This window comes from Oncorhynchus nerka, unplaced genomic scaffold (assembly GCF_034236695.1).
Source record: "Oncorhynchus nerka isolate Pitt River unplaced genomic scaffold, Oner_Uvic_2.0 unplaced_scaffold_1862, whole genome shotgun sequence".
NCBI lineage: Eukaryota > Metazoa > Chordata > Actinopteri > Salmoniformes > Salmonidae > Oncorhynchus > Oncorhynchus nerka.
In genome coordinates this window covers 3,666-11,466 of record NW_027039459.1, presented here as the reverse complement: position 1 = coordinate 11,466, position 7,801 = coordinate 3,666, and the positions used below count along the sequence as shown (strand labels likewise).

The following is a 7,801-nucleotide window of genomic DNA, read 5'->3' as shown; positions in this document are numbered from 1 at the left end:
GGAGGTTCTCCACAAGGTCCTTTACTACCGACAGAGAGGAGAGGTCTGTGATTCCATCAAATAGGATGACAACGTTTTCAGAGTTCTTCTTAATATCCTGTAACACTTCTTCTTTACTTTCTTTTGGCTCACTGTACATGTTAAAGAGAAGGTCCTCCAGGCTCATGGGTTTTCTGTGTGAAATGTCTCTCACGTCAAAATAATACATGTAATCTAGTTCTCTGTGATCTTTCTCTGCCCAGAGGTTCAACATTTGATGGGAGACTGTTGTTTTTCCAATTCCAGGTTTTCCAAAAAGGATGATTTTTTTCTCATGTGTTTTAAGCAGCTCAGTAGGGGATGTTTCCTGTTTGGCCAAGGGGATGAAGCTCTTTAGTTTTTAGGCCGAGCTTTCTTGCATCTTTTGCTCTTCACTTTAATTTTAGAGAGAGATGAATGCACGTCTGTATCTAACACAATTGGGGTGTAAGAGAAAGTCCCCTCAGTTCTACATCTCTCTGGTAGGAGACTACAGCTTTGTTTCCATGCACCCTCTGTGATCTTCCGTGCTTTACATTTCAGCTGTGTCTGATATCTGTGACAGGCTATTGAGCCTAAGAAAAGGGTCAATAAAAATCTAGTTAATGGTGAAATAATAGAAAATGTAAATGGATGTAAGTTCTTCTTCTACACAAGTCTATTTTCTGCACACCAAATGCCGTACTTCTGCACTACCTACCTTCAAAGATGTCAGTGTCCACCTCTTGGTCTTCCTTGAATGGGAAGCAGCTGATCCAGTGGTACAGGTCATGCTGCCGTCTGTCCTTTGAATCAGAGGAAGGCTCCAGTAATGTCCTCTGTCTCGTAATGTACAGAATCTCCAGTAACTTGTAGCATGCAGCTTCTCCCTTTTTAACGACTCTGTCCAGTATTTCTCTGGCTTTGTCACTTCTTGTCTCCTTACTATTAATAACTTCCACTTCCTCATTGAGGAAAACTCTCTGCTGCTGAAGGTTGTCAACAATAAGTGTCAGATCCTTGAGCAATCTGATAAGGTCCAGTTTGCGATCTGTGACATAGTTCACAGCAGTCCGTTTAGTGGTTGCCATTGTGCCTTTGGTTATTCTTCTGAACGTTCATTTGACATGGTTTTCCTACATGACCAAAAACGCAGGATCTACAGAATGAATGAGAATAAAGACATTCAAAGATTACATATGATAACTATTGATGGTTTAATAAATGAAAGTCACCTTTCAGTAACATCAAACCAAAATAATGGAGTTGATTTACAGTTGATTTGACATTTTAACATTCTTATTGCTAATGATGACGTTGTTGAACAAGGCAGTTAACCCACTATTAACCTACCCCGGTAGGCCGTCATTGAAAATAAGAATTTGTTCTTAACTGACTTGCTTAGTTGAAAAAATCTAATATTGTCTGAATGCTAATTTCGCCAATGACTGACAAGGAACAAGGAACGAACCCCAACAAATGGCAGTATGATATTTATGAATAATTGAAAAATAAACTTCCTTAATTTTGATAATAAGCAGGTATGTGTGTGGAAACATCCAAACTTTTTCCCAACAGATATTATCAATAAAACCATTCCAATAGGGCATGATGTAAGGAAAGGATACAACATCCTGTTGAAACAAGGCTCCTATTGCTCTATTGTTGTTGAATGGACCAACATGACATAAGGAATAGATACAACATCCTGTTGAAACAAGGCTCCTATTGCTCTATTGTTGTTGAATGGACCAACATGACATATGGAATAGATACAACATCCTATTGAAACAAGGCTCCTATTGCTCTATTGTTGTTGAATATAAGGAATAGATACAACATCCTATTGAAACAAGGCTCCTATTGCTCTATTGTTGTTGAATGGACCAACATGACATAAGGAATAGATACAACATCCTATTGAAACAAGTCTCCTATAGTTCTATTGTTGTTGAATGGACCAACATGAGGTATAGATACAACATCCTGTTGACTATAGTTATATTGTTGTTGAATGGACCAACATGAGGTATAGATACAACATCCTGTTGAATCAAGCCTCCTATAGTTATATTGTTGTTGAATGGACCAACATGAGGTATAGATACAACATCCTGTTGAATCAAGCCTCCTATAGTTATATTGTTGTTGAATGGACCAACATGAGGTATAGATACAACATCCTGTTGAATCAAGCCTCCTATAGTAATATTGTTGTTGAATGGACCAACATGAGGTATAGATACAACATCCTGTTGAATCAAGCCTATAGTTATATTGTTGTTGAATGGACCAACATGAGGTATAGATACAACATCCTGTTGAATAGCCTCCTATAGTTATATTGTTGTTGAATGGACCAACATGAGGTATAGATACAACATCCTGTTGAATCAAGCCTCCTATAGTTATATTGTTGTTGAATGGACCAACATGAGGTATAGATACAACATCCTGTTGAATCAAGCCTCCTATAGTTATATTGTTGTTGAATGGACCAACATGAGGTATAGATACAACATCCTGTTGAATCAAGCCTCCTATAGTTATATTGTTGTTGAATGGACCAACATGAGGTATAGATACAACATCCTGTTGAATCAAGCCTCCTATAGTTATATTGTTGTTGAATGGACCAACATGACATAAGGAATAGATACAACATCCTATTGAAACAAGTCTCCTATAGTTCTATTGTTGTTGAATGGACCAACATGACATAAGGAATAGATACAACATCCTATTGAAACAAGGATCCTATTGCTCTATTGTTGTTGAATGGACCAACATGACATGGACCAAGGATCCTATGCTCTATTGTTGTTGAATGGACCAACATGACATAAGGAATAGATACAATATCCTATTGAAACAAGGATCATATTGCTCTATTGTTGTTGAATGGACCAACATGACATAAGGAATAGATACAACATCCTATTGAAACAAGGATCCTATTGCTCTATTGTTGTTGAATGGACCAACATGACATAAGGAATAGATACAACATCCTGCTGAAACAAGGATCATATTGCTCTATTGTTGTTGAATGGACCAACATGACATAAGGAATAGATACAACATCCTATTGAAACAAGTCTCCTATAGTTCTATTGTTGTTGAATGGACCAACATGACATAAGGAATAGATACAACATCCTATTGAATCCTACTATTGTTGTTGAATGGACCAACATGACATAAGGAATAGATATCCTTGAAACAAGGATCATATTGTTGTTGAATGGACCAACATGACATAAGGAATAGATACAACATCCTATTGAAACAAGTCTCCTATAGTTCTATTGTTGTTGAATGGACCAACATGAGGTATAGATACAACATCCTGTTGAATCAAGCCTCCTATAGTTATATTGTTGTTGAATGGACCAACATGAGGTATAGATACAACATCCTGTTGAATCAAGCCTCCTATAGTAATATTGTTGTTGAATGGACCAACATGAGGTATAGATACAACATCCTGTTGAATCAAGCCTCCTATAGTTATATTGTTGTTGAATGGACCAACATGAGGTATAGATACAACATCCTGTTGAATCAAGCCTCCTATAGTAATATTGTTGTTGAATGGACCAACATGAGGAATAGATACAACATCCTGTTGAAACAAGCCTCCTATAGTTATATTGTTGTTGAATGGACCAACATGACATAAGGAATAGATACAACATCCTATTGAAACAAGGCTCCTATTGCTCTATTGTTGTTGAATGGACCAACATGACATAAGGAATAGATACAACATCCTATTGAAACAAGGATCATATTGCTCTATTGTTGTTGAATGGACCAACATGACATAAGGAATAGATACAACATCCTATTGAAACAAGGCTCCTATTGCTCTATTGTTGTTGAATGGACCAACATGACATAAGGAATAGATACAACATCCTATTGAAACAAGGATCATATTGCTCTATTGTTGTTGAATGAACTAAAGGAAAAACGAATATTTCCTACAGATGAGTCAACAGGGTTAATCGTAGGTATGTTCTGAGGATCTTGACATGTTCCTGAATAATAAAACAACTCCTCTGAGGGAATGGCATCAAAACTATTACAGTCTTTATGTGTTACAGGGATCTTGTAACGTGATAAGAATTTCTTGTAATTTAGTAAAATACCCTTCTATTCATTCTTATTTCTATGTTTACCACTATAATAGGACGCTGCGCATGCGCGCATTGGCGTCATTTGTGGCTACAATGTGAAGCCTGGAAAATAACTGGCAGAAATGTGTAGGCGGGTAGGCTACTTGTTTCCTTAAATCCTGTTACTGAATATCGATAATCCGTAACTCCTTGTCCGTTGGTCCGGATTCTATCATGTGTGGTTATCTGTAGACCTATAGAAACCGTCTGAACCGAACTTTTCTCCAAACCGGCACCTTGGCTGTGGTAGACAGACAGCGCTCAAGACTCAAGACGCGCTTTCTCGTAGCCTAATATAGGAGTCGGTTTGGAGAAAAGTTCGGTTCAGACGGTTTCTATAAAGATATCCACACACAATCCGATCGGAAGGACAACGGATTATAGACATATATGCCTTCAGTAACAGGGTTTCCCGAAACAAGTAGGCTACCCCCCCTAAAGAATTCACCTGTTCTTTTCCGGGCTCCGCATTGTAGCCACCTCCTGTAGGACGTAAACGCCCTGCATCCTATATAGGGCTATACTGCGCACAGATGAGGTATTTGTAAGTTATATTCTTCAAAAATCGTAGCCATTGAACAGTTATATTGCAGATTGTCGCCTACCTTATCGTTTACTCGTCTTTCTCTCTCCGCCTGAGTGGAGAATAGCAGGGTTCATCCTCATGTTATGTGGATCACTGGATGATAGTAATACCACCTGAAAGGATATTAGGAAACACATCAAACTAGACTGTATGCTAATGTTTTGGCATTTCCTATAGACAATTAAATCTACTAGTTGTCTGCTGCTACAGTGACCGTGTGTGTTTCCCTATACCTATTTTACTTTCACTTATACTTCCGTATATAAAAACTGTTTTGGGGGCGGTTCAGCAAGACGCAACGTTTTTGAACAGATATAAAATAACCGATGTAGGACAAACATGCCTCTGACATTTAGCAGAAGGAATCACATCTATTCTTGACATTTCTATCGGCAACATTCGACAGCGTTTGGCTCCTGAAAATAGTTTTTTTTGTAGTTGTCACCAGCAGGAATGCCGTTTCATACTTTCTTGGTGTGTATTCAATTAGTGCAACATTTTTTTGCAATTAGAATAAGCGTTTCTCACTTGACAAGTTCAGGTTAGTCCCTCCCTGTTTCTGATGGTTTAGTCAACATTAGATAACATGCCCCAGTTAGTTTAGTCCCGGGCAATGACTATCATTTCATTCATGCATTATGAATGAAGTCTGTCGCTTGGTCGGTCTATTAAAAGCTATAGGAGTTAGAATCTTAATGACGTGTAAACTATGATGTGGAACTTGTCTCTGGAGTTTCCAGGCTGCTTGCTGAATGATCTACAGCAGTGAGCAGTCAGTGGTCTGTTGTAGTCTGAGTCTGATGATATAACTTAGAACCTTCCGCAGTTTAACATCCAGTCTGTTCTTAGAAGGACACTTCATGCGCTATTATAACACGTTCTAGTTTATAAAGTCTGAATGATCAGTTTTAGCTAAATTACAGTCCCTCCTCTGTTGCAGTTAGCCTGCCCAACACTATCAGGCTACGACATGGTTATTCATTTGGAGGCTAAGAAAGTATTTTGCGTGAGATATAAGAGGTGTGCCATGATCAGAGGGTGAAATGCGCGAATCACCGCCAATGGGTGAGAGAAAGCAGCTCTGTTATGACAGGTGTCGGGCGTGTCTCACCACCAATGGGTGAGAGTTGGCAGCTCTGTTATGACAGGTGTCGGGCATGTCTCACCACCAATGGGTGAGAGATAGCAGCTCTGTTATGACAGGTGTCGGTAACTGCGCTCATGAGGGTTTTCTATTCTAAAAATCAGTTGCCATTCAACAGGTGTAAATACTGCAGATTGTAGGTCTACCGTTCATAGTTGTTCGTCCTCTCTCCCTCTCCCGCCTGAGCGGACAGCGGAGACTCGGAGGTTTCATTCCGATGTGGATCAGTGGACCAGTGTGGCGTGAGCAGCAATAGTGGAATTTGCAGTTCGACTTCAAAATAAAAGTCCCCCATTGTAACTGATGCAACCCTATAAATATAGTGACAAAATTCTGGGGCAGGGACGAGTTGGGGAACCCTGGTGTGGGCTGTATATAGTCTACATTCTCTAGAGAAACCCTGGTGTGGGCTGAATATAGGCTACATTCCCTAGAAAAACCCTGGTGTGGGCTGTATATAGGCTACATTCTAGAGAAACCCTGGTGTGGGCTGTATACAGGCTACATTCTCTAGAGAATCCATGGTGTGGGCTATATATTACCTCAACTAGCCTGTACCCTGCACACTGACCCGGTACCGGTGCCCCTGTATATAACCTCCACATTGACTCAGTACTGGTATATGGCTGTATATAGCCTCAACTAGCCTGTACCCCTGCACACTGACCCGGTACCGGTGCCCCCTGTATATAACCTCCACACTGACCCGGTACCGGTGCCCCCTGTATATAACCTCCACACTGACCCGGTGCCGGTGCCCCCTGTATATAACCTCCACACTGACCCGGTACCGGTGCCCCCTGTATATAACCTCCACACTGACCCGGTACCGGTGCCCCCTGTAAATAGCCTCCACATTGACCCGGTACCGGTGCCCCCTGTATATAACCTCCACATTGACTCAGTACTGGTATATGGCTGTATATCACCTCAACTAGCCTGTACCCCTGTACACTGACCCGGTACCGGTGCCCCCTGTATATAGCCTCCACACTGACTCAGTACCGGTGCCCCCTGTATATAGCCTCCACACTGACCCGGTACCGGTGCCCCCTGTATATAACCTCCACATTGACCCGGTACCGGTGCCCCCTGTATATAACCTCCACACTGACCCGGTACCGGTGCCCCCTGTATATAGCCTCCACATTGACCCGGTACCGGTGCCCCCTGTATATAACCTCCACACTGACCCGGTACCGGTGCCCCCAGTATATAGCCTCCACATTGACCCGGTACCGGTGCCCCCTGTATATAACCTCCACACTGACCCGGTACCGGTGCCCCCTGTATATAGCCTCGTTTTTGTTATTGTTTTACTTTTTATGTTAGTCTACTTGGTAAATTTTTTCTTCTTCTTGAACTGCACTGTTGGTTAAGGGCTTGTAAGTAAAGCATTTCACGGTAAAGTCTACACTTGTTGTATTCGGGCGCATGTGACTAATAAAGTTTGATTTATTTGAATATGTAATTTAACTGGCATTTATAGGTAAAGACAACAAGTTAGAAGTTCTAAGTTTCCAGGAAATGGAACGTTCCAAAAGGAGATTCAGTTGATGTCATTGACCTAATATGGTGCTTCCTGGTAAATGGTCCGGGTCCGAGATCTGCCTATCAGAGAGGAGATGTCTTCAACAAACAACTTTTACATCGTCATGAAAAGAAACACACTTGGGGTGGGATCGCGTTCATACCAGCAATAACTTGAAAGTGATTATTTAGTATTTACTAGTAATGATTTCAACCTTTAGAGAAAACACTGTGACAAACACCAATCATGTGCCTCATGGGACATTTATTAAAAATACAAAAACAAAATATTCATAAATGATTTAAAACGGTCAAAAAATGTAAACATTTGGGATGTTTTTCTGTTTTGATATCAGAAAAGAC

General features: G+C 40.5%; 1 long non-coding RNA gene across 1 annotated transcript; it reads right to left on the bottom strand.

Moving 5' to 3' along the window:
• Positions 1-382: 382 nt before the first annotated feature.
• Positions 383-5,594, bottom strand: LOC135567668 (uncharacterized). Its single transcript, XR_010462387.1, has 3 exons — positions 4,784-5,594; positions 719-1,156; positions 383-593 (listed from the first exon to the last, which is right to left on the bottom strand). It is a non-coding gene; the product is annotated as an uncharacterized LOC135567668 (long non-coding RNA).
• Between the last annotated feature and the right edge of the window lie 2,207 nt (positions 5,595-7,801).